This window comes from Tursiops truncatus, chromosome 9 (assembly GCF_011762595.2).
Source record: "Tursiops truncatus isolate mTurTru1 chromosome 9, mTurTru1.mat.Y, whole genome shotgun sequence".
In the NCBI taxonomy this organism is placed as follows: domain Eukaryota; kingdom Metazoa; phylum Chordata; class Mammalia; order Artiodactyla; family Delphinidae; genus Tursiops; species Tursiops truncatus.
In genome coordinates, this window is record NC_047042.1 from 68,487,167 (window position 1) to 68,512,402 (window position 25,236).

General features: G+C 38.3%; 1 protein-coding gene and 1 non-coding gene across 4 annotated transcripts in view; both read right to left on the reverse strand.

Annotated features, from left to right (window-relative positions):
* DOCK4 (dedicator of cytokinesis 4) overlaps positions 1–25,236 on the reverse strand; it is a 478,765-nt gene that overhangs the window by 182,439 nt on the left and 271,090 nt on the right. The gene's annotated exons all lie outside the window — the stretch shown is intronic.
* LOC117313686 (U6 spliceosomal RNA) lies at positions 12,542–12,649 on the reverse strand. The gene has a single exon (XR_004528271.1). It is a non-coding gene; the product is annotated as a U6 spliceosomal RNA (small nuclear RNA).

Below are 25,236 nucleotides of genomic sequence, written 5' to 3' on the forward strand. Positions count from 1 at the left end.
TCTATCATACAGCATCATGACCCTGTCTCAGCATTAACTTCTCTGTGCTTTGGTTTCCACATCTTTAAAATAAAGATGATAATGATACCAACTCCATAAAATACTTTGGGCAATACCTGGTATAAAGGAAGTGCTCAAAAATGTTAGCAGCTGCTACTACACTACCACTGCCACTGCTGTTGTATCACATTATTCTTTCTCTTTTCAGTTTGTGCTCATTTGGTATTTAAGCAGTGCACTAATTTTCCTTAAATGACTTCTTCTTTAAAACAATTTTAGAAATTCTATTTAGTTCTTTCTAACCACTAGAAGCTAAGCACCAAGAGGACAAAGATTTGTATTTGCTTTCCTAAATGCTGTATTACTAGTGCCTTGAATAATGCAGACATACAGATGTTCAATATTTTTTTGATGCATGAATTTGAAACTCTCCTTGTTCATTTTTTCATGTTTTCTTTTTCATTATGAACCTATTTTTCTACCTTTTATTTAGTCTTTTCCTGATAGTTTATTATCTGAACTTCTAGGAGATATAGCTTAGAGAATATACAAGTAATGCTTAGAAGTAAGTCCTCTAATACTGGGCTTGAAAGAACTGTTCTCTGTTTTAAAAAGGTGATGCGGGTACATGATTCTCCGGTGAGATAGAAACTCCAAGCTTAAGCTAAATTAACTCAGTAGTTTGGAAAAATTCATAGCTATAAAATCCAAGGTAAGTAACTGGTCCCAGTTGAGTAGCCTGAAAACAGTAAATGTATAATCACTCCATACTGCCACTTTCACACCCACGGTGCAGAGGATTCCTATGAAAAAAAGCAACACCCACTGAAGTTGAGTCACAATAAAATGATAGTAAAAACAACAATCAATCGTGAAATAATCAGCAATGAGGGAGAGGGAGCAGATATAACAAATCATGTCTTGACTTCCATGAGACATTTAAAACTTAAGCCCCCAGTCATCAGGGCCTATATTCACACCCCCCTTTCCTGTTGGAGTGCCTATTTGAGTGTTTACACTTCTGGTATGGAGCTCCCTCTTAACGTCAGCAAGATGTCCCTTCCTTTCTTTGAAGCTTCATTTTCTATTTCTTACCACGTCTTAGTTGTAATTTATCCAGCATTTTTATGTGTTTGAAGGGGAGATTACAAGAGTCAGTCTACCATGTTTCAAAAGCCAATTTATTTTAAAATCCTTGAAATCCCAATTGTTTTACAATAACACAAGCAGTCTTTGAAGAATATACACTAGTGTGTCCTCAGTGCACAATTAAATTGTAATTGTAAATGGGTAAATTAATTAACTGAGCAAAAATTTACTCTACTTATATAGTATTTAAGAACTATCAATCTCATCAATATTTAATTCAAAAACTGTCCTTTGCTTCAAAAAATTTGCAAATGTGCCAAATTAAAGTATAAAATAAAGTCACAATATTGATTAAATAACTGACTTAAATGTAAAAAGTACTTAACATTACACAATTACATTTTTCTTTTTAATTCTCCTGAGTTTCTATACAAGTATAGAAGAAAAATCGTAGAATATTAAAGTATATGTTCTAAAAATACATGTGTTAAAAACATCTGAGCTAAGAATAGATGTGCTAATAGTGCAAAAATATTTTCACAAGTGGGATATCCAAAGGTCACATTACAAACCCAAACTAATAACAAACAAATCCCTGAAGTGACGTATGGGGGAGGAAACAAAGAATACAGTTGGCATATATCTATTAATCCTTACTCATTTAATTTTCTCAATCAGAATTTTCATGAAGTTTGATGATCAAACTGAAATGGTCTTTTCTTTCCATTTTCAGCATTTAAAAATATCCACATGCTAAGAAAAGACCAAAAAAATTGCTTCATTTACTTTTTCTCAAAATAAAGTGTCAAATAGAGAACGCTGAATTAGGCTCTTTATCTCAACTCAGCCAGAATATTCTAAAGTTTAAGAAAACTCATTTTAGAAAATGGGAGTATTTGAACAAGACTAAAAAGATTTGAAAAAAAATCATCATATATAACATGGCAAAATCTAAATGAAAAAAGGCAGGGAATAACTTATCAAAGAAGGTCATTTTTTTAAAGAACAGAGTAGGGAGAGGACACACAAAATACAGCATGGAGTTGTGAGCAAAGACAGAAACACATAGAATGGGTAAAAGAAATGTCTTTGCCCTGTTTTGTTTTGAAATCACTGAGATCTTCTGATTCCTAGTAAAATTATTGAAGGCTGTATCACTAGTTCGATTTCTAATAAAACTGTCATAAAGGCATTCACTTCTGGGGTATGAACATTTACAGTATCACAACTCTGTGTGGCTACTAATACCACAATCCAAAGAGGGTTATGTTGGGCTGAAGGCAGAATGTAGGGAGAGGCAATGAAAGGGAGACTGGGCCAGATTTTGGAAGCTTGCCTTGCAACACCACAGGAAGGGGCCAAGCTGGCATCACAAGTTGATGAATCAATAAAACTTGAAATGGGGCGTGAGATGAAGAACAGATTTTTATTTGGGAAAGAGGATTCTGGCAGTACAACAGAGGAAGATTTGGCAGGATACATATTACGGATAAATTTAACAGTCTAGGTGAGAATTAGAGAGGGATTAAACTTAATATCATAGGTAATTATAGAGCATGAGAACTTCAGCAATTATCGTGAGCACACAGAGACTGTGAAAGTAAACCTACATTCTAAAACCAGTCTCTTCCACTCAATCCCCAAACAATTTCTTCATCTTTTTCCCACTTTTATTAATTAATACTGAAGTTCTGAATCTACAGGTTCCAAACCTTTGAAAAATCTTTGATATCTTTCTTTGATGTCCTCAATAAACTGTTCCAAGTTTTATTCCAAAATGACAATCTCAGCTGCTTTTTATTTTGTTAATGTGGCAAAATTCATTAAAAAGCTCACATTCTCCCTTAATAATCCCATTTCTAGGGCTTTTAAAAAAATTTTTATTGTAGTTGATTTACAATGTTGTGTTAGTTTCAGGTGTACAGCAAAGTGAATCAGTTATACATATATCAGTTATACATATACATATACAACCACTCACTTTTTAGACTCTTCTCCCATATAGGCCATTAAGAGTATTGAGTAGAATTCCCTGTGCTAAATAGTAGGTTCTTATTAGTTACCTATTTTATATTCAGTAGCGTGTATATGCCAATCCCAATCTCCCAATTTATCCCTCCCCCACCCTAAGGTTTTATTTTAAAGACATATTCCAAAATACAGCAGACGTTCCACACATTATTACTTATAAATGTGAAAAACTCCAAAGCATTTAAGAGTCCAACAGTGAGGGTTGGACACATAAATTAGGGCCTTAAATTTCAAAGCTAGGAAAATAATGCAACCTCCTTAGGACACAGTAAATTGTTTTACCTTCTAATTTTTTTTTTTCCTATCTGGTACTAGGAAACCAAAGAAACAAACTTGAGGCAAACAACTGATAATTGTGTTTTTTATTCATTTGTGAAACAGATACTGAGTGTCTGATAAACACTGGGCAATTTTAAATTTAACTAAATGTAAAAAAAATTTTTAAAGTAGTACATGCATACATACAAAAGGTTCTATTATGGAGGAAAATGTACTTCCCTACCTCAGTTACTGAGTTCTGTTTACTAGAATTAATCAATGTTTACAACGTCTTGAGTATCCTACCACAGTTTTCCTCTTTTAATTGTGATAACTGTTATAAAGAAGATAAACAAGAGACTGAGATAAAAATAATAAAGGCAAAGTGGTTATAGAAGGCATTTCTGAGAGAGTAACATTCAAGCGTGGAAACAGAAAAAAATGGCAATGCAAAAGATGGGGAGACGGGAGAGGGGAAAGATAGCAGAAGAGTTAGACATGGAGATCACCTTCCTCCCCACAGATACATCAGAAATACATCTACACGTGGAACAACGCCTACAGAACACCTACTGAACGCTGGAAGAAGACCTCAGACCTCCCAAAAGGCAAGAAACTCCCCACGTACCAGAGTAGGGCAAAAAAAGAAAAACAGAGACAAAAGAATAGGGATGGGACCTGAACCAGTGGGAAGAAGCCATGAAGGAGGAAAGGTTTCCACACACTAGAAGCCCCTTCGCGGGCGGAGACTGCGGGTGGCGGAGGGGGGAAGCTTAAGAGCCGCGGAGGACAGCACAGTCACAGGGGAGCGGAGGGCAAAGAGGAGAGATTCCCGCACAGAGGATCAGTGCTGACCAGCACTCACCAGCCCGAGAGGCTTGCCTGCTCACCGGCCGGGGTGGGTGGGGCTGGGAGCTGAGGCTCTGGCTTCGGTCAGAGCGCAGGGAGAGGACTGGCGGCGTGAACACAGCCTACAGGGGGTTAGTGCACCATGGTTAGCCAGGAAGGAGTCCGGGGAAAAGTCTGGACCTGCCGAAGAGGCAAGAGACTTTTTCTTCCCTCTTTGTTTCCTGGTGCGAGAGGAGGGGATTAAGAGTGCTGCTTAAAGGAGCTCCAGAAACGGGCGCGAGCCGCGGCTAACAGCGCGAACCCCAGAGACGGGCATGAGATGCTAAGGCTGCTGCTGCCACCACCAAGAAGCCTGTGTGCGAACACAGGTCACTCTCCACACCTCCCTTCCGGAGAGGCTGTACAGCCCGCCACTGTCAGGGTCCCGGGATCCAGGGACAACTTCCCCGGGGGGAACGCACGGCGCGCCTCAGGTTGGTGCAACGTCACGCTGGCCTCTGCTGCCGCAGGCTCGCCCCGCACTCCGTGGCCCTCCCTCCCCGCAGCCTGAGTGACCCACAGTCCCCGAAGCAGCTGCTCCTTTAACCACGTCCTGTCTGAGCGAAGAACAAACTCCCTCTGACGACCTACAGGCAGAGGCGACACCAAATCCAAAGCTGAACCCCGGGAGCTGTGCAAACAAAGAAGAGAAAGGGAAATCTCTCCCAGCAGCCTCAGGAGCAGCGGATTAAATCTCCACAAACAATTTGATGTACGCTGCATCTGTGGAATACCTGAATAGACAACGAATCATCCCAAATTGAGGAGGTGGACACTGAGAGCAAGATTTATTATTTTTCCCCCTTTTCCTCTTTTTCTGAGTGTGTATGTGTATGCTTCTGTGTGAGATTTTGTCTGTATAGCTGTGCTTTCACCATTTGTTGTAGGGTTCTATCCGTCCGCTTTTTTTTGTTGTTGTAGTTGTTTTTTTTACTTAAAAAAATTTTTTTTTCTTAATAATTATTTTTTAATTTTAATAACTTTATTTTACCTTACTTATCTTATTTTCTTTTATCCTCTTTCTTTCTTTCCTTCTTCCTTCCTTCCTTTCTTTCCTTCTTTCTTTCTACTTTTTCTCCCTTTTATTCTGAGCCATGTGGATGAAAGGCTCTTGGTGCTGCAGCCAGGAGTCAGTGCTGTGCCTCTGATGTGGGAGAGCCAACTTCAAGACACTGGTCCACAAGAGACCTCCCAGCTCCACGTAATAACAAACGGTGAAAATCTCCCAGAGATTTCCATCTCAACAACAGCACCCAGCTCTACTCAACAACCAGCAAGCTACAGTGCTGGACAACCTATGCCAAACAACTAGCAAGACAGGAACACAATGCCACCCATTAGCAGAGAGGCAGCCTAAAATCATAATAAGTCCACAGACACCCCAAAACACACGACCACACGTGGACCTGCCCACCAGAAAGACAAAATCCAGCCTCATGCACCAGAACACAGGCATTAGTCCCCTCCACCAGGAACCCTACACAACCCACTGAACCAACTTTAGCCACTGGGGACAGACACCAAAAACAACGGGAACAACGAACGTGCAGCCTGCAAAAAGGAGACCCCAAACACAGTAAGATAAGCAAAATGAGAAGACAGAAAAACACACAGCAGATGAAGGAGCAAGATAAAAACCCACCAGACCTAACAAATGTAGAGGAAATAGGCAGTCTACCTGAAAAAGAATTCAGAACAATGATAGTAAATATGATCCCAAATCTTGGAAATACAATAGAGAAAATACAAGAAACATTTAACAGGGACCTAGAAGAACTAAAGATGAAACAAGCACGATGAACAACACAATAAATGAAATTAAAAATATTCTAGAAGTGATCAACAGCAGAATAACTGAGGCAGAAGAACGGATAAGTGACCTGGAAGATAAAATAGTGGAAATAACTACTGCAGAGAAGAATAAAGAAAAAATGAAAAGAATTGAGGACAGTCTCAGAGACCTCTGGGACAGCATTAAATGCACCAACATTCGAATTATAGGGGTTCCAGAAGAAGAAGAGAAAAAGAAAGGGACTGAGAAAATATTTGAAGAGATTATAGTGGAAAACTTCCCTAATATGGGAAAGGAAATAGTTAATTAAGTCCAGTAAACACAGAGAGTCCCATACAGGATAAATCCAAGGAGAAACACAGCAAGACACATATTAATCAAACTGTCAAAAATTAAATACAAAGAAAACATATTAAAAGCAGCAACAAATAACACACAAGGGAATAAATAACACACAAGGGAAAAACAACAAATAACACAAAGGGAATCCCCATAAGGTTAACAGCTGATCTTTCAGCAGAAACTCTGCAAGCTAGAAGGGACTGGCAGGACATATTTAAAATGATGAAGGAGAAAAACTTACCACCACTATTACTCTACCCAGCAAGGATATCATTCAGATTTGATGGAGAAATTAAAACCTTTACAGACAAGCAAAAGCTGAGAGAGTTCAGCACTACCAAACCAGCTTTACAACAAATGCTAAAGGATCTTCCCTAGGCAAGAAACACAAGAGAAGGAAAGGGTCTATAATATCAAACCCAAAACAATTAAGAAAATGGGAAGAGGAACATACATATCAATAATAACCTTAAATGTAAATGGATTAAATGCCCCCACAAAAAGACACAGACTGGCTGAATGGATACAAAAACAAGACCCATATATTTGCTGTCTACAAGAGACCCACTTCAGACCTAGAGACACATACAGACTGAAAGTGAGGGAATGGAAAAAGATATTCCATGCAAAAGGAAACCAAAAGAAAGCTGGAGTAGCAATTCTCATATCAGACAAAATAGACTTTAAAATAAAGACTATTAGAAGAGACAAAGAAGGACACTACATAATAATCAAGGGATCGATCCAAGAAGAAGATATAACAATAGTAAATATTTATGCACCTAACATAGGAGCACCTCAATACATAAGGCAAATACTAACAACCATAAAAGGGGAAATCAACAGTAACACATTCATAGTAGGGGACTTTAACACCCCACTTTCACCAATGGACAGATCATCCAAAATGAAAATAAATAAGGAAACACGAGCTTTAAATGATACATTAAACAAGATGGACTTAATTGATATTTATAGGACATTCCATCCAAACACAAGAGAATACATATTTTTCTCAAGTGCTCATGGAACATTCCCCAGGACAGATCATATCTTGGGTCACAAATCAAGCCTTGGTAAATTTAAGAAAACTGAAATTGTATCAAGTATCTTTTCCAACAACAATGCTATGAGACTAGATATCAATTACAGGAAAAGATCTGTAAAAAATACAAACACATGGAGGCTAAACAATACACTACTTATTAACGAAGTGATCACTGATGAAATCAAACAGGAAATCAAAAAATACCTAGAAACAAATGACAATGGAGACATGACGACCCAAAACCTATGGGATGCAGAAAAAGCAGTTCTAAGAGGGAAGTTTATATCAATACAATCTTACCTTAAGTAACAGGAAACAGCTTGAATAAATAACCTAACCTTGCACCTAAAGCAATTAGAGAAAGAAGAAGAAAAAAATCCCAAAGTTAGCAGAAGGAAAGAAATCATAAAGATCAGATCAGAAATAAATGAAAAAGAAATGAAGGAAACGATAGCAAAGATCAATAAAACTAAAAGCTGGTTCTTTGAGAAGATAAACAAAATTGATAAACCATTAGCCAGACTCATCAAGAAAAAAAGGGAGAAGACCCAAATCAATAGAATTAGAAACGAAAAAGGAGAAGTAACAACTGACACAGCAGAAATACAAAAGATCATGAGAGATTACTACAAGCAACTCTATGCCAAGAAAATGGACAACCTGAAAGAAATGGACAAATTCTTAGAAATGCACAACCTGCCAAGACTGAATCAGGAAGAAATAGAAAATATGAACAGACCAATCAGAAGCACTGAAATTGAAACTGTGATTAAAAATCTTCCAACAAACAAAAGCCCAGGACCACATGGCTTCACAGGCGAATTCTATCAAACATTTAGAGAAGAGCTAACACCTATCCTTCTCAAATTCTTCCAAAATATAGCAGAGGGAGGAACACTCCCAAACTCATTCTATGAGGCCACCATCACCCTGATACCAAAACCAGACAAGGATGTCACAAAGAAAGAAAACTACGGGCCAATATCACTGATGAACATAGATGCAAAAATCCTCAACAAAATACTAGCAAACAGAATCCAACAGCACATTAAAAGGATCATACACCATGACCAAGTGGGTTTTTTTCCAGGAATGAAAGGATTCTTCAATATACGCAAATCAATCAATGTGATACACCAAATTAACAAACTGAAGCAGAAAAACCATATGGACATCTCAATAGATGCAGAGAAAGCTTTAGACAAAATTCAACACCCATTTATGATAAAAACCCTCCAGAAAGTAGGCACAGAGGGAACTTTCCTTAACATAATAAAGGCCATATATGACAAACCCACAGCCAACATGGTCCTCAATGGTGAAAAACTGAAAGCATTTCCACTAAGATCAGGAACAAAACAAGGTTGCCCACTCTCACCACTCTTATTCAATATACTTTTGGAAGTTTAGCCACAGCAATCAGAGAAGAAAAGGAAATAAAAGGAATCCAAATCAGAAAAGAAGAAGTAAAGCTGTCACCGTTTGCAGATGACATGATACTATACATAGAGAATCCTAAAGATCTTACCAGAAAACTACTAGAGCTAATCAATGAATTTGGTAAAGTAGCAGGATACAAAATTAATGCACAGAAATCTCTGGCATTCCTATACACTAATGATGAAAAATCTAAAAGTGAAATCAAGAAATCACTCCCATTTACCATTGCAACAAAAAGAATAAAATATCTAGGAAGAAACCTACCTAAGGAGACAAATGACCTGTATGCAGAAAATTATAAGACACTGATGAAAGAAATTAAAAATGATACAAATAGATGGAGAGATATACCATGTTCTTGGATTGGAAGAATCAACATTGTGAAAATGACTCTACTACCCAAAGCAATCTACAGATTCAATGCAATCCCTATCAAACTACCACTGGCATTTTTCACAGAACTAGAACAAAAAATTTCACAATTTGTATGGAAACACAAAAGACCTCGAATAGCCAAAGCAGTCTTGAGAATGAAAAACGGAGCTGGGGGAATCAGGCTCCCTGACTGCAGACTATACTACAAAGCTACAGTAATCAAGACAGTATGGTACTGGTAAAAAAACAGAAATATAGATCAATGGAACAGGATAGAAAGCCCAGAGATAAACCCACGCACATATGGTCACCTTATCTTTGATAAAGGAGGCAGGATAGTACAGTGGAGAAAGGACAGCCTCTTCAATAAGTGGTGCTGGGCAAACTGGACAGCTACATGTAAAAGTATGAGATTAGATCACTCCCTAACACCATACACAAAAATAAGCTCAAAATGGATTAAAGACCTAAATGTAAGGCCAGAAACTATCAAACTCTTAGAGGAAAACATAGGCAGAACACTCTATGACATAAATCACAGCAAGATCCATTTTTACCTACCTCCTAGAGAAATGGAAATAAAAACAAAAATAAACAAATGGGACCTAATGAAACTGCAGAGCTTTTGCACAGCAAAGGAAACCATAAACAAGACCAAAAGGCAATCCTCAGAATGGGAGAAAATATTTGCAAATGAAGCAACTGACAAAGGATTAATGTCCAAAATTTACAAGCAGCTCATGCAGCTCAATAACAAAAACACAAACAACCCAATCCAAAAATGGGCAGAAGACCTAAATAGACATTTCTCCAAAGAAGATATACAGACTGCCAACAAACACATGAAAGAACGCTCAGCATCATTAATCATTAGAGAAATGCAAATCAAAACTACAATGAGATATCATCTCACACCGGTCAGAATGGCCATCATCAAAAAATCTAGAAACAATAAATGCTGGAGAGGGTGTGGAGAAAAGGGAACACTCTTGCACTGCTGGTGGGAATGTGAATTGGTACAGCCACTATGGAGAACAGTATGGAGGTTCCTCAAAAAACTACAAATAGAACTACCATATGACCCAGCAATCCCACTACTGGGCATAAACCCTGAGAAAACCATAATTCAAAAAGAGTCATGTACCAAAATGTTCATTGCAGCTCTATTTACAATAGCCAGGAGATGGGAACAACCTAAGTGTCCATCATCGGATGAATGGATAAAGAAGATGTGGCACATATATACAATGGAATATTACTCAGACATAAAAAGAAATGAAATTGAGCTATTTGTAATGAAGTGGGTGGACCCAGAGTCTGTCATACAGAGTGAAGTAAGTCAGAAAGAAAAAGACAAATACCGTATGCTAACACGTATGTATGGAATTTAAGAAAAAAAAAATGTCATGAAGAACCTAGGGGTAAGACAGGAATAAAGACACAGACCTACTAGAGAACGGACTTGAGGATATGGGAAGGGGAAGGGTAAGCTGTGATAAAGTGAGAGAGTGTCATGGACATATATACACTACCAAACGTAAAATAGGTAGCTAGTGGGAAGCAGCCGCATAGCACAGGGAGATCAGCTCGGTGCTTTGTGACCACCTAGAGGGGTGGGATAGGGAGGGTGGGAGGGAGGGAGACACAAGAGGGAAGAGATATGGGAACATATGTATATGTATAACTGATTCACTTTGTTATAAAGCAGAAACTAACACGCCATTGTAAAGCATTTATACTCCAATAAAGATGTAAAAAATAGGGCTTCCCTGGTGGCGCAGTGGTTGAGAGTCTGCCTGCCGATGCAGGGGACATGGGTTCATGCCCCGGTCCGGGAAGATCCCACATGCCACGGAGCGGCTGGGCCCGTGAGCCATGGCCGCTGAGCCTGTGTGTTAGGAGCCTCTGCTCCGCAGCGGAAGAGGCCACAACAGTGAGAGGCCTGCGTACCGCAAAAAAAAAAAAAAAAAAAAAAAAGTAAATAAATAAATGAAAACAGTTTAGTAATGGATTAAAAAAAAATGTGGAGACGATGCACCAGGAAGAGAAAAGAGCCCGTGCAAAGGTCCTACAATAGGAAAGAGCTTGGGGAGATGGAGAAAGTGGAGGAAGGCCACTGTGTCTGAAGCAAGAGGAGTCAAATGAGGCTGGAGGGGAGGCAGGAAATATAAGCAGCAGTCACAGAAGCCATAATTAATTACTCTTATTCTAAATGCAACAAGAAGCCATTGGAGAATTTTAAGTAAAGGAAACATGATCCAATTTGTATTTTAAGAAAGTATTCCTAGGGTTGCCTGGAGAATGGGATTGGAAAGAGGAAGAGTGAAACTGATGAGTCATTCAGCTTCTTGGATGTGTAGATGAACGTTTTCATCAAATTTGGAAAGTTTTTTGTCAATATTTTAAAAAATATGTTTCCTGCTCCTTTCCCTCTCTCCTTTCCTTCTGGTACTCTAATTTTATACATGTTGGTGTGCCTGGTGGGATTTTTCTGAGGTTCTGTTCATTTTTGTTTTCTTTCTTTTCTGAGAAAAAACACTTTTCCCCCCAAAATCTGCACTGTTTTCAAGAGTTCCTGTAGGTTTAAATTTCTGCAGACTCTGTTTCAAATAAAATCATTTTCGTTCAGCAGAGCTTGTGAGTTTTCTCTCTTTATTCATGGCCTCTTCCCTGGGCCAAGTCTCTGACCCACTGCTCCAGAGTTGGAGGTGGGTCCATCCTTTAGAGTGACACCACTGATTTATGAGCCAGTGCTAGGCTGGGCCAGTAACCTCTGGTCTCCTCCTGTGGAACCTCTACCCAGTATGTGAGCTGGGGCAAGGTCAGTTGATGCCCCCATATTCTTGGCTTGCTATGTCTACGATGGAGCCCCTGCCCTATGAGTGGGGTGGGGTGGTAGAAGGGAGCCCCCAACCTCTTAGCCACTTTTGCCAGGAACTCAGCCTCTGCAACTCAGACCTAATGGAGATGAGAAACACTGGAGGCCTTCAGCTTTTGGTCAGATACAGTAGCCCTTGATTGAGAGCTGAGGGGAGAAGCAGCCCCATCTTCTTGGCCACAAGTGCCTAGAGGAGAACTTCCATCACACTGAGCAGGGGCAGGTGGGAGGGAGGAAGTGGGTTGTGACACAAGTGTCACCCACTCTCTCTGTTCTTATCAAGATTTGGTATTATTTTTTGTTGTTTTTAACATCTTTATTGGAGTAAAATTGCTTTACAGTGGTGTGTTAGTTTCTGCTTTATAACACAGTGAATCAGCTATACATGTACATATATCCCAAAAATATGGAACGCTTCACGAATTTGCGTGTCATCCTTGTGCAGGGGCCATGCTAATCTTCTCTGTATCGTTCCAAGTTTTAGTATATGTGCTGCCGAAACGAGCATAAGATTTAGTATTATTCTTGAATAAGTATTTCTTCATTTGCTGTATGCGCTTAAAAAATTTTTCAGACTTTAATGCTTTTTAAAAATATGATCTTTGGGCCTCTCTGGTGGCGCAGTGGTTGAGAGTCCGCCTGCTGATGCAGGGGACACAGGTTCGTGCCCCGGTCCGGGAAGATCCCACATGCCGCGGAGCGTCTGGGCCCGTGAGCCATGGCTGCTGAGCCTGCGCGTCCGGAGCCTGTTTTCCGCAACGGGAGAGGCCACAACGGTGAGAGGCCCGCGTACCGCAAAAAAAAAAAAAAAAAAAAGATCTTTACCAGTTACAGCTGTGCTAATTTTGAGCGGTTTCATGCAGCTCCTTGTGCTGCTGTTCTGGGGCAAAACTCTAAAAACACTATTTCTTGACAGTACTTGCATACTTTGTGGTTGGAAGGTAGGGGGCTAAGGGTAAAACGTAACTGCTAGGACTTCTAAACTTGAACCACAAAATTACTAACGTCTTGAGGTGTCAGCAAAACATCCTAAAGATGATATTATTAGAGTCTATCATAAATTCATCTTCAGTAAAATTTGTTCTTTTCTTAAATCCTAAGACCTCATTATTATCAGAGCAAGAATTTTTACTTCTATTGCCTTCTATGTGCTTGATTTACAAAATCTGTCATCTGATTTTTGCTTTGGGTACTAGAATATTCTATATTGTGTCTATAAGGTAAGGTAATTGACTTCTAAAATAAAACACCAGAAGCATATATAACTTTCAGGGGTACGTCCTGGCTGCATCAAACAGTAAAATCCTGAAGGGATGAGGCGAGGTGTTTATACAGGGAGGTCAGAGACAGGGTCTGAGGGTCTCTGGAACAGAGGGAAGAAAGGAAGCCAAATGTCTGTTAGGTGTGGTTCAAGTGAGACAAGACAGTTGGAAAATGAGTCAACTGAGGAAAACCCAGAAGCATTAGGAAGAGATGAGAGTGTAGAAATGGGTCAGGTTAGATGAAGAAATAAAGTGTGAGCTGTGACAGCAGTCTAGGCCTACTGAAATGTGTGTTCATTATATGAAGGAGGGCACCAAGCTGCTCAAAGCCTCTCTCCAGCAGGACCAGATTACCCAAAGGACAAGTGTTCTTTAACATTTCTTTCTTTCTTTCTTTCTTTTTGGTTAAACAAAGGCATTTAAAATAATTCTTAAGGATCTGATCTAACAAACTAAGAACTGGGATATAAGAATGCATTTTATAGAGAATTACACAACTTTATGGATATGTTCCATGTCTCAATATATGTAAATGCAGCATCAGTTTACAAAGAACGAAGTTTTCCATCGCCAGAGGTTTTCCAATTATAAGCGTTCAAACGCAGGGAACATATTTGCTTTTTAAAAAAAAATACATTTTGGCAGATAGCCTCAGAAGTGTTTTAGCCTAAAAAACATGTTTGGTGACTTACATGGTGTGACTAAGGCCATCCTCCCAGCATTGGCTTCCTCCTCCTTTTGTACAAAATCTCTATGATCTATGAAGTCTGCAGCAAAGTCAAAAATTATAAACACTACCAGCATCATCACCTTCCCCATGATCATTTTAATAATGGAGTTAATCTTATTCGAACTTCTTTAAACTCCACTACCATTAAACTGTTTTCCACTAAATCTATGCCGTAATTCTATATCATATATTAACACATATATGTGGAACCTAAAAAAATGGTATAGATGAACTGGTCTGCAAGGCAGAAATAGAAACACAGATGTAGAGAACAGACATATGGACACCAAAGGGGGAAAGCCGGGGCAGGGAGTGGGATGAATTGGGAGATAGGGATTGACATATATACAATAATATGTATAAAAGAGATAACTAATAAGAACCTGCTGTAGAGCACAGGGAACTCTACTTCACTTTGTTGTACAGTAGAAACACAACACTGTAAAACAACTATACCCCAATAAAAGAAAAAATTTTTAAAAAGACCTTTAGCATTTTCATATTGAAAACCTAGACACTTATGTAATTAATGTTGCTACGGCTCTTACTGATGCACTTTAAAAGCCAATTTAAAGTTAAAAAAAAAATTACTCTCCTTTCTAAAGAATCACACCTTGATTTCTGATTTTCAGCCAGTATTATTCAATTTGTGAATACACCTATTGCTGACCATTTTAACTGTTTGATGAAATAAAAATTCATATTTTAAGCCAAGACAAGAAAACTTTAAATATAAAATTTTTCTCTGCCCTTTTGGGCTTCTGCCCTCCCCTCTATCTTGCACTTTGCATCTGCATTATGTGTTAACAAGACCTCCCCAGTGGCAGAAATACCTGTTCAACCATGAAGATCAATTTTTCTTCTTCTGGTGCCAGCCATGTAACTCCTTAGAAGATAACATTCTCTTCTCAATCCTGTAAGGTACCCAACACTCGCCTTGTGTGTGTAGATATCTTTGGTGAATTTTATGTATAGTGTCAATATATTATTGCTTTTAAAGAGAGCAATTGGTGAAGAACAAACTGGTCAGACAACCTGGGCTGAACCTAAGTGAAATTCTTAGCTTAAATACTTACTAACGATCTTATTAATGTTACTAGCTATCCTACTTCTATTTTGTCTATTTCACAAGATTATTGTTTCCTGCATTACCAAATGCATGATTGAGCCTCAGATAAAATTAATGATGATTAGGAGATCTGAAACAATTGACTAAACATATAGTACCGTAAGATCAAGGAATGAAACAGTGTAACGATAGACATGGGAAGACGCAACAAGAGGGAACCATGTCTTGGATCACAACAGACTAGTAAGACAGGCGGTCAAGAGGATTTTTGCTACTGTTAACAGGACCTAGACCAGTAATAATACACTGAGTGGCCCATCAACAAAATCTTCGCCTTTCCTGGGAATGAACATTCCTAGCACTGTGGGACAAACTGGTCACAAAATGTTCCCCAAACCTTGGTTGAAACTAAGACTGAAAGGGAAAGAAGTATAAAATAAAGAATGTTGCCCACCATCCTGTTCTACAATAATCAAGTCATTAGCCACTGCAGTTGCTGACCTACAGCACAGGGTGAAGATAAAGATGAGGTACTCTGTGCTCTGGGAAAACTAGCAGAACTGGCCTTCACAGAGTTAGATATTTTCAGGAGAAAATTTTATGAACCCAATTTCTTGCATCTTCCTATACTTAGAAAAGTACCATTGACTAAGATATCATTACCTCAAGAGCAGCAGTAACCTTCTACCAAGATGCTTAATTGCATATGCCCATTTGTCAAGGAGTATATGCAATATGTATAGTGCATATATATACTGATATATATATGTGTGTGTGTATATATATATATATAGATAGATAGATAAATATGTAATATATCACTTACATACTGGCCTCTCCCTTTACCTCTTCAGAACAGTACTCAGAACTCTCTGAGAGACTGTCTCCTGGGTTATAATCCTCAGGTTGGCCCAAATAAAATTTTCCATTTCTTTTTTATTTTTTTTATGATTAGTATTTTTTAACATCTTTATTGGAGTATAATTGCTTTACATTGTTGTGTTAGTTGCGGCTGTATAATAAAGTGAATCAGCTATACGCATACATATCCCCTCCCTCTTACGTCTCCCTCCCACCCTCCCTATCCCACCCCTCTAGTGGCCACAAAGCACCGAGCTGAACTCCCTGTGCTATGTGGCTACTTCCCATTAGCTATCTGTTTTACATTTGGTAATGTATATATGTCAATGCCACTCTCTGACTTCGTCCCAGCTTACCCTTCCCCCTCCCCATGTCCTCAAGTCCATTCTCTACGTCTGTCTTTATTCCTGTCCTGCCCCTATGTTCTTCAGAAACACTTTTTTTTTGATTCTATATATACGTGTTAGCATACAGTATTTTTCTCTTTCTGACTTACTTCACTCTGTATGACAGACTCTAGGTTCATCCACCTAACTACAAATAATTCAATTTCGTTTCATTTTATGGCTGAGTAATATTCCATTGTATATATGTGCCACATCTTTTTTATTCATTCATCGGTTGATGGACATTTATGTGCTGCAGTGAACATTGTGGTACATGACTCTTTTTGAATTATGGTTTTCTCAGGGTATATGCCCAGTAGTGGGATTGCTGGATCATATGGTAGTTCTATTTTTAGTTTTTTAAGGAACCTCCATACTGTTCTCCATAGTGGCTGTATCAATTTACATTCCCACCAACAGTGCAAGAGGGTTCCCTTTTCTCCGCACCCTCTCCAGAATTTATTGTTTGTAGATTTTTTGATGATGGCCATTCTGACTGGTGTGAGGTGATTCCTCATTGTAGTTTCGATTTGCATTTCTCTAATGATTAGTGATGTTGAGCATCCTTTCTCATGTGTTTGTTGGCAATCTGTATATCTTCTTTGGAGAAATGTCTATTTAGGTCTTCTACCCATTTTTGGATTGGGTTGTTTGTTTTTTTCGATATTGAGCTGCATGAGCTGCTGGTATATTTTGGAGATTAATTCTTTGTCATTTGCTTCATTTGAAAATATTTCCTCCCATTCTGAGGGCTGTCTTTTCATCTTGTTTATGGTTTCCTTCACTGTGCAAAAGCTTTTAAGTTTCATTAGGTCCCATTTGTTTATTTTTGTTTTTATTTCCATTACTCTAGGAGGTGGGTCAAAAAGGATCCTGCAGTGATTTATGTCAAACAGTGTTCTGCCTATGTTTTCCTCTAAGAGTTTTATAGAGACTGGGGCCTTACATTTAAGTCCTTAATCTTATTTTTGTGTATGGTGTTAGGCAGTGTTCTAATTGCATTCTTTTACATGTAGCTGTCCAGTTTGCCCAGCACCACTTATTGAAGAGACTGTATTTTCTCTATTGTATATCCTTGTCTCCTTTGTCATAGATTAGTTGACCACAGATGCATGGGCTTATCTCTGGGCTTTCTATCCTGTTCCATTGATTGATATTTCTGTTTTCTGCCAGTACCATATTGTCTTGATTACTGTAACTTCGTAGTATAGTCTGAAGTCAGGGAGCTTGATTCTTCCAGCTCCGTTTTTCTTTCTCAAGATTGCTTTGGCTATTTGGGGTCTTTTGTTTCCACACAAATTGTGAAATTTTTTGCTCTAGTTCTGTGAAAAATGCCAGTGGTAGTTTAATAGGGATTGCATTGATCTGTAGATTGCTTTGGGTAGTAGAGTCATTTTCACAGTGCTGATTCTTCCAATCCAAGAACATGGTATATCTCTCCATCTGTTTGTATCATCTTTAATTTCTTTCATCAGTGTCTTATAGTTTTCTGCATAGACGTCTTTTGTCTCCTTAGGTAGGTTTATTCCTAGGTATTTTATTCTTTTTGTTGCAATGGTAAATGGGAGTATTTCCCTAATTTCTCTTTCAGATTTTTCATCATTAGTGTATAGGAATGCAAGATATTTCTGTGCATTAATTTTGTGTCCTGCTACTTTACCAAATTCACTGATTAGCTCTAGTAGTTTTCTGGTAGCATCATTAGGATTCTCTATGTACAGTATCATGTCATCTGCAAACAGTAACAGTATTACTTCTTCTTTCTGATTTGGATTTCTTTTATTTCTTGTTCTTCTCTGATTGCTGTGATTAAAACTTCCAAAACTATGTTGAATAATAGTGGTAAGAGTGGGCAACCTTGTCCTGTTCCTGATGTTAGTGGAAATGGTTTCAGTTTTTCACCATTAAGAACGATGTTGGCTGTGGGTTTGTCATATATGGCCTTTATTATGTTGAGGAAAGTTCCCTCTATGCCTACTTTCTGGAGGGTTTTTATTATAAATAAGTGTTGTATTTTGTCAAAAGCTTTTTCTGCATGTAATGAAATGATCATATGGTTTTTCTCCTTCAATTTGTTAATATGGTGTATCACATTGATTGATTTGCATATGTTGAAGAATCCTTGTATTCCTGGGATAAACCCCACTTGATCATGGTGTATGATCCTTTTAATGTGCTGTTGGATTCTGTTTGCTAATATTTTGTTGAGGATTTTTGAATTTATGTTCAACAGTGATATTGGTCTGTAGTATTCTTTTTGTGGCATCTTTGTCTGGTTTTGGTATCAGGGTGATGGTGGCCTCAGAGAATGAGTTTGGGAGTGTTCCTCCCTCTGCTGTATTTTGGAAGAGTTTGAGAAGGATAGGTGTTAGCTCTTCTCTAAATGTTTGATAGAATTCGCCTGTGAAGCCATCTGGTCCTCGGCTTTTGTTTGTTGGAAGATTTTTAATCACAGTCTCAATTTCAGTGCTTGTGATTGATCTGTTTATATTTTCTGTTTCTTCCTGGTTCAGTCTCGGAATGCTGTGCTTTTTAAAGAATTTGTCCATTTCTTCGAGGTTGTCCATTTTCTTGGCATAGAGTTGCTTGTAGTAATCTCTCATGATCCTTTGTATTTCTGCAGTTTCGTTACTTCTCCCTTTTCCTTGCTAATTCTATTGATTTGAGTCTTCTCCCTTTTTTTCTTGATGAGTCTGGCTAATGGTTTATCAATTTTGTTTATCTTCTCAAAGAATTAGCTTTTAGTTTCATTGATCTTGCCTGTCATTTCCTTCATTTCGGTTTCATTTATTTCTGACCTGATTCTTATGATTTCTTTCCTTCTGCTAACATTGGGGTTTTTTTTTTTGTTGTTGTTGTTCTTTCTCTAATTGCTTTAGGTGTAAGTTTAGGTTTTTTTTTTTTGAGATGTTTCTCGTTTTTTTTTTTTTTTTTTTTTTTTTTTTTTTTTGCGGTACGCGGGCCTCTCACTGTTGCGGCCTCTCCCGTTGCGGAGCACAGGCTCCGGACGCGCAGGCTCAGCGGCCATGGCTCACGGGCCCAGCCGCTCCGCAGCATGTGGGATCTTCCCGGACCGGGGCACGAACCCGTGTCCCCTGCATAGGCAGGCGGACTCTCAACCACTGCGCCACCAGGGAAGCCCGTTTCTCGTTTCTTGAGGCAGGACTGTATTGCTATAAACTTGTCTCTTTGAACTGTTTTTGTTGCATGCCATAGGCTTTGGGCCATCGTGTTTTCATTGTCCATTGTTTCTAGGTATTTTTTAATTTCCTCTTTGATTTTTTCAGTGACCTCTTGGTTATGTAGGAGCGCATTGTTTAGCGTCCATGTGTTTCTATTTTTTACAGCTCTTTTCCCATAATTGATATCTAGTTTCATAGTGTTGTGGTTGGAAAAGATACTTGATACAACTTCAATTTTCTTGAATTTACCATGGCTTGATTTGTGGCCATTACCAAGGCTTGATTTTTGGCCCAATATATGATCTATCCTGGAGAATGTTCCATGAGCACGTGAGAATAAACTGTATTCTGTGGTTTTTGGATGGAATGTCCTATAAATATCAATTAAGTCCATTTTGTTTAATGTATCATTTAAAGCTTGTGTCTCCTTATTTTTCATCTTGGTTAATCTGTCCATTGGTTAAAGTGGGGGCTTAAAGTCCCCTACTATGATTGTGTTACTGTTGATTCCCCTTTTATGGCTGTTAGTATTTGCCTTATGTATTGAGGTGCACCTATGTTGGGTGCACAAATATTTACAATTGTTATATCTTCTTGGATTGATCTCTTGATCATTATGTAGTGTCCTTCTTTGTCTCTTGTAATAGTCTTTTAAAGTCTATATTGTCTGATATGAGAATTGCTACTGTAGCTTTCTTTTGATTTCCATTTGCATGGAATATCTTCTTCCATCCCCTCACTTTCAGTCTGTACATGTCCCTAGGTCTGAAGTGGGTCTCTTGTAGACAGCATATGTGTGGGTCTTGTTTTTGTATCCATTCAGCAAGTTTGTGTCTTTTGGTTGGAGCATTTAATCAATTTACATTTAAGGTAATTATCGATATGTATGTTCCTATTACCATTTTCTTAATTGTTTTGGGTTCGTTATTGTAGGTCTTTTCCTCTTCTTGTGTTTCCTGCATAGAGAAGTTCCTTTAGCATTTGTTGTAAAGCTGGTTTCATGGTGCTGAATTCTCTTAGTTTTTGCCTGTCTGTAAAGGTTCTAATTTCTCCATCGAATCTGAATGAGATCTTTGCTGGGTAGAGTAATCTTGGTTGTAGGTTTTTACCTTTCATCACTTTAAATATGTCCTGCCACTCCCTTCTGGCTTGCAGAGTTTCTGCTGAAAGATCACCTGTTAACATTATGGGGAATCCCTTGTATGTTATTTGTTGCTTTTTCCTCACTGCTTTTAGTATTTTTTCTTTGTATTTAATTTTTGATAGTTTGATTAATATGTGTCTTGGAGTGTTTCTCCTTGGATTTATCCTGTATGGGACTCTCTGCACTTCCTGGACTTGATTGACTATTTCCTTTCCCCTATTAGAGGAGTTTTCAACTATAATCTCTTCAAATATTTTCTCAGTCCCTCCCTTTTTCTCTTCTTCTTCTGGGACCCCTATAACTTGAATGTTGGTGCGTTTAATGTTGTCCCAGAGTTCTCTGAGACTGTCCTCAATTCTTTTCATTCTTTTTTCTGTATTCTGCTCTGTGGTAATTATTTCCACTATTTTATCTTCTAGGTCACTTATCTGTTCTTCTGCCTCAGTTATTCTGCTATTGATTCCTTCTAGAGAATTTTTAATTTCATTTATTGTGTTGTTCTTCATTGTTTGCTTGCTCTTCAATTCTTCTAGGTCCTTGTTAAACGTTTCTTGTATTGTCTCCATTCTATTTCTGAGATTCTGGATCATCTTTACTATCATTACTCTGAATTCTTTTTCAGGTAGACTGCCTATTTCCTCTTCATTTGTTTGGTCTGGTGGGTTTTTACCTTGCTCCTTCATCTGCTGCATATTTCTCTGTCTTCTCATTTTGCTTAACTTACTGTGTTTGGGGTCTCCTTTTCACAGGCTGCAGGTTCGTAGTTCATGTTGTTTTTGGTGTCTGCCCTCAGTGGGTAAGGTTGGTTCAGTGGGTTGTGTAGGCTTCCTGGTGGAGGGGACTGGTGCCTGTGTTCTGGTGGATGAGGCTGGATCTTGTCTTTCTGGTGGGCAGGACCACGTCTAGTGGTGTGTTTTGGGGTGTCTATGAACTTAGTATGATTTTAGGCAGCCTTTCTGCTATTGGGTGGGGTTGTGTTCCTGTCTTGCTAGTTGTTCAGCCTGGGGTGTCCAGCACTGCAGCTTGCTGATTGTTGAGTGGAGCTGGGTCTTTGCGTGGAGACTGAGATTTCTGGGAGAGATCTCACCGATTGATATTATGTGGGGCCGGGAGGTCTCTGGTGTCCTATGTCCTGAACTTGGCTCTCCCACCTCAGAGGCCCAATCCTGACACTCAGTTGGAGCGCCAAGACCGTGTCAGCCACACAGCCACGTTTGTGGGGAGTTTCTTGCCTTTTGGGAAGTCTGAGGTCTTCTGCCAGCCTTCAGTAGGTGTTCTGTAAGAGCTGTTCCACATGTAGATGTATTTTTGATATATTTGTGTGGAGGAAGGTGATCTCCATGTCTTACTCCTCTGCCATATTGAAGGTCCTCTCCATTCCCTTTTTAGATTGACAATTTTTTCGTTGACCATACTTAACTCTTAAAGGATGCAATTTTGACAACATGGAGGATTAATCAAAGGGTCTAACTACAGGCTTAACCTTCTGAAGATCATGTCCTCGAGATCTTTGAACAGGTAACCCTATCTACTGGGATGCCTACTTTCTAACATGTAAAAGGTATGGTAAGTATGAGCAAATAATCTTGTGATTTTAACTGCTGGTCCACAATCTGCTATTTCAAAGTTTTGGGAAGGCTTTTATGTTTTCTTTAAAGAAGTAGTTAGCCTATGGCTAACAGTTATTGAGAAAATATGACTGAAGTAATACATAGTAAGTCATGGAATGTCAAAGTAAGGAACATAAGTGACATCTGAAGTTGTTTACTTTCATCGAGTCTCAACCAGAAAAGAAATTTATTGACCAGAAATGAGAGATGAAGAGGGACCATTGGCACATAGTGAAAGCTGGATGAGACCACTCAGAGAGAATTACCATTTCTTTTTTAACAAAGGAGAATTTTCACCTTAAAGTTTCCATCTTTATTTCGGATTTGGGATATCAACGTTTCAGTGGCGTACACTGAGGATTATGTCAAGGTTAAAAAGGTTGTTTGTTTGTTTGCTTTCTACTGTAGCTATTATTACTTACTTGCAATTTTTTCAAGACATGAAGCATATAGTAAACCACTGCCTAAAAATAACTTTTAAAAATATATAGAGAGCACAGCATATATGAATGTAATGTAATATCTGATTCTTTTAATTTACCGAAATACTTGTTATAAACTGCAAATTTTTTCTATGCAGCAAATCTTCCAAACAGTATTGCTAGTGATTATATCTAAATTAGCAAAATGTAAGTAATTTAGAGAATAAAATTAGGCTCTAATCAATACTTCCATTAGCTTATAATTTGGGTTTGAATTTGCGTGTTTTTTTTTAAAGTACTGCATGCAGCTTTGCAAATATCTTAAAGCATATTTTAATATCATATTCTCAACTATATCTTTTTTGTTCACTGTCATTAAAAGAGAATGGTTTGAAGGAAACTAAAAAGGTGTGACAACTGCATGCAACACAGCTTGAGTTTGTTTTGTTATAAAGGACATTGAGAAAATTGCCAAAACCTGAATGAGATCTACAGATTAGATAAGAGTATTATATCACTGTTACCTTCCTGATTTTGATCACTGTACTGTGGTTATATTGCCATGCCACGGAGTAAGCAGGGGTAGGAGGAATAATTCCTGCAATTTGTTCTCAAATAGTTCAGGTGGGGAAAAATGTATATAAGTGTGATATATATGTATGTACAAGTATATATATGTATATGTGTCTGTATGTGTATGTATATACATATATATATAAACATCAGGGGCATTAATGCATCCCTTAAGAATTATACTAATTAAGTAATATTAAATTACTATATAAAGAGTCTATATAATATACACAGATATATAATTATACACACATATATACATATATATATAAAGCATGTGTGTGTGTGTGTGCGTGCACAGAAAGAGAGAGAGAAGGATAAGCAACTATAGTAAAATGTTAACCTTTGAGAAATTAGGAATTCTTTGTACTATTCTTGCAACTTTTCTGAAAGTAAAATTAATTGAAAATTAAAAACTCTAAAAGAATAAAAAAGAGAGCATGGTTTAATAACTACAAAATTCCGAAAGTGAGCAAAAAGACCACACACTATATGTCTAGCCAATAGGTGGTGCCAATAAGTACCAGTTTTCTTTAAACAATATTAGAAAGCAAAGTTTCTAAAGGTGGTGTTCAAAAATCAGGAGTATTGGACTTCCCTGGTCGCGCAGTGGTTAAGAATCCACCTGCCAGTGCAGGGGACACAGGTTCGAGCCCTGGTCTGGGAAGATCCCACATGCCGCAGAGCAACTAAGCCCGTGTGCAACTACTGAGCCAGTGCTCTAGAGCCTGCCTGCCACAACTACTGAGCCCATACGCTACAACTACTGAAGGCTGTGAGCCTAGAGCCTGCACTCCACAACAAGAGAAGCCACCACAATGAGAAGCCTGCGCACCGCAACCAAGAGTAGCCCGCACTCACCGCAACTAGAGAAAGTCTGTGCTCAGCAACAAAGACCCAACGCAGCCAAAGATAAATAAATGAATAAATAAATTTATTAAAAAAAATCAGGAGCATTGACACAATCTTTAAGAATTACACCAGTTCAATACTATTGAATTAAACGACCACCTGACTATGTGATGCTCAATCCCCCAAATGCAGTCTAACTCTCTCAAAAGCCTCCTTTCACCTCAGCTAAATAAAGAACACTGTTCGCTTCCTCCACAGAGTCAAACTGCCCTCCTTCTATGTGTGGGCTCCTTATCCAGGTAACTCCTTTTAACCTTCCGTGGGGGTTAAAATGTACAGTCTCGGCAGGAATGAAACCACAACACTCATGTTGCTAAGGCGAAAAGCAGATTGTAGAAACTGACCTGATTAGCAAATATGATTTCTGCTAGTTGTAAGTTACATGTGCAAACTACAGGAAATAGGATTTCATAAACACACAGATAACATGAAAAGATTCTGAATTTTCTCTTAGTACATACTGAACAGGAGCCAAGGATTTTTACACAATTTATTTCAAGTCGCAGAACCAAATGTGTCTCAGTAAATCACACCGGCTCAGTCTTATTTCACATTCCTAGAATTCGATTGCTAACGTCTATCAGAGGTGATGTTTACAATAACAAGTTGCTGGACAAACCTAAACCAGGCTCATTTTAATGACTATTTTTAGAATTTCAAACTCTCACAATATGATTTTTGGATTTTAAAATTCCCACAGAGTACAACTTTGGAAATTTCGAATTACCGAACGTAACTAAATCTAACCATACAGATTTGTTAATTCAATTATATTTTTATATTTAAAAATTAAACGAATCACTTGAAATTTTCTCCCAGTTTCTAATCTCAATAAAGATAGTGGTTAATGTACCTTCGCTACATAAGTCTTAGGTTAGAGGGAAAAAACCCAGTTATCTAGACAAATCCTTTTATCTATTAAAATGACAAGATTACAACTCCAG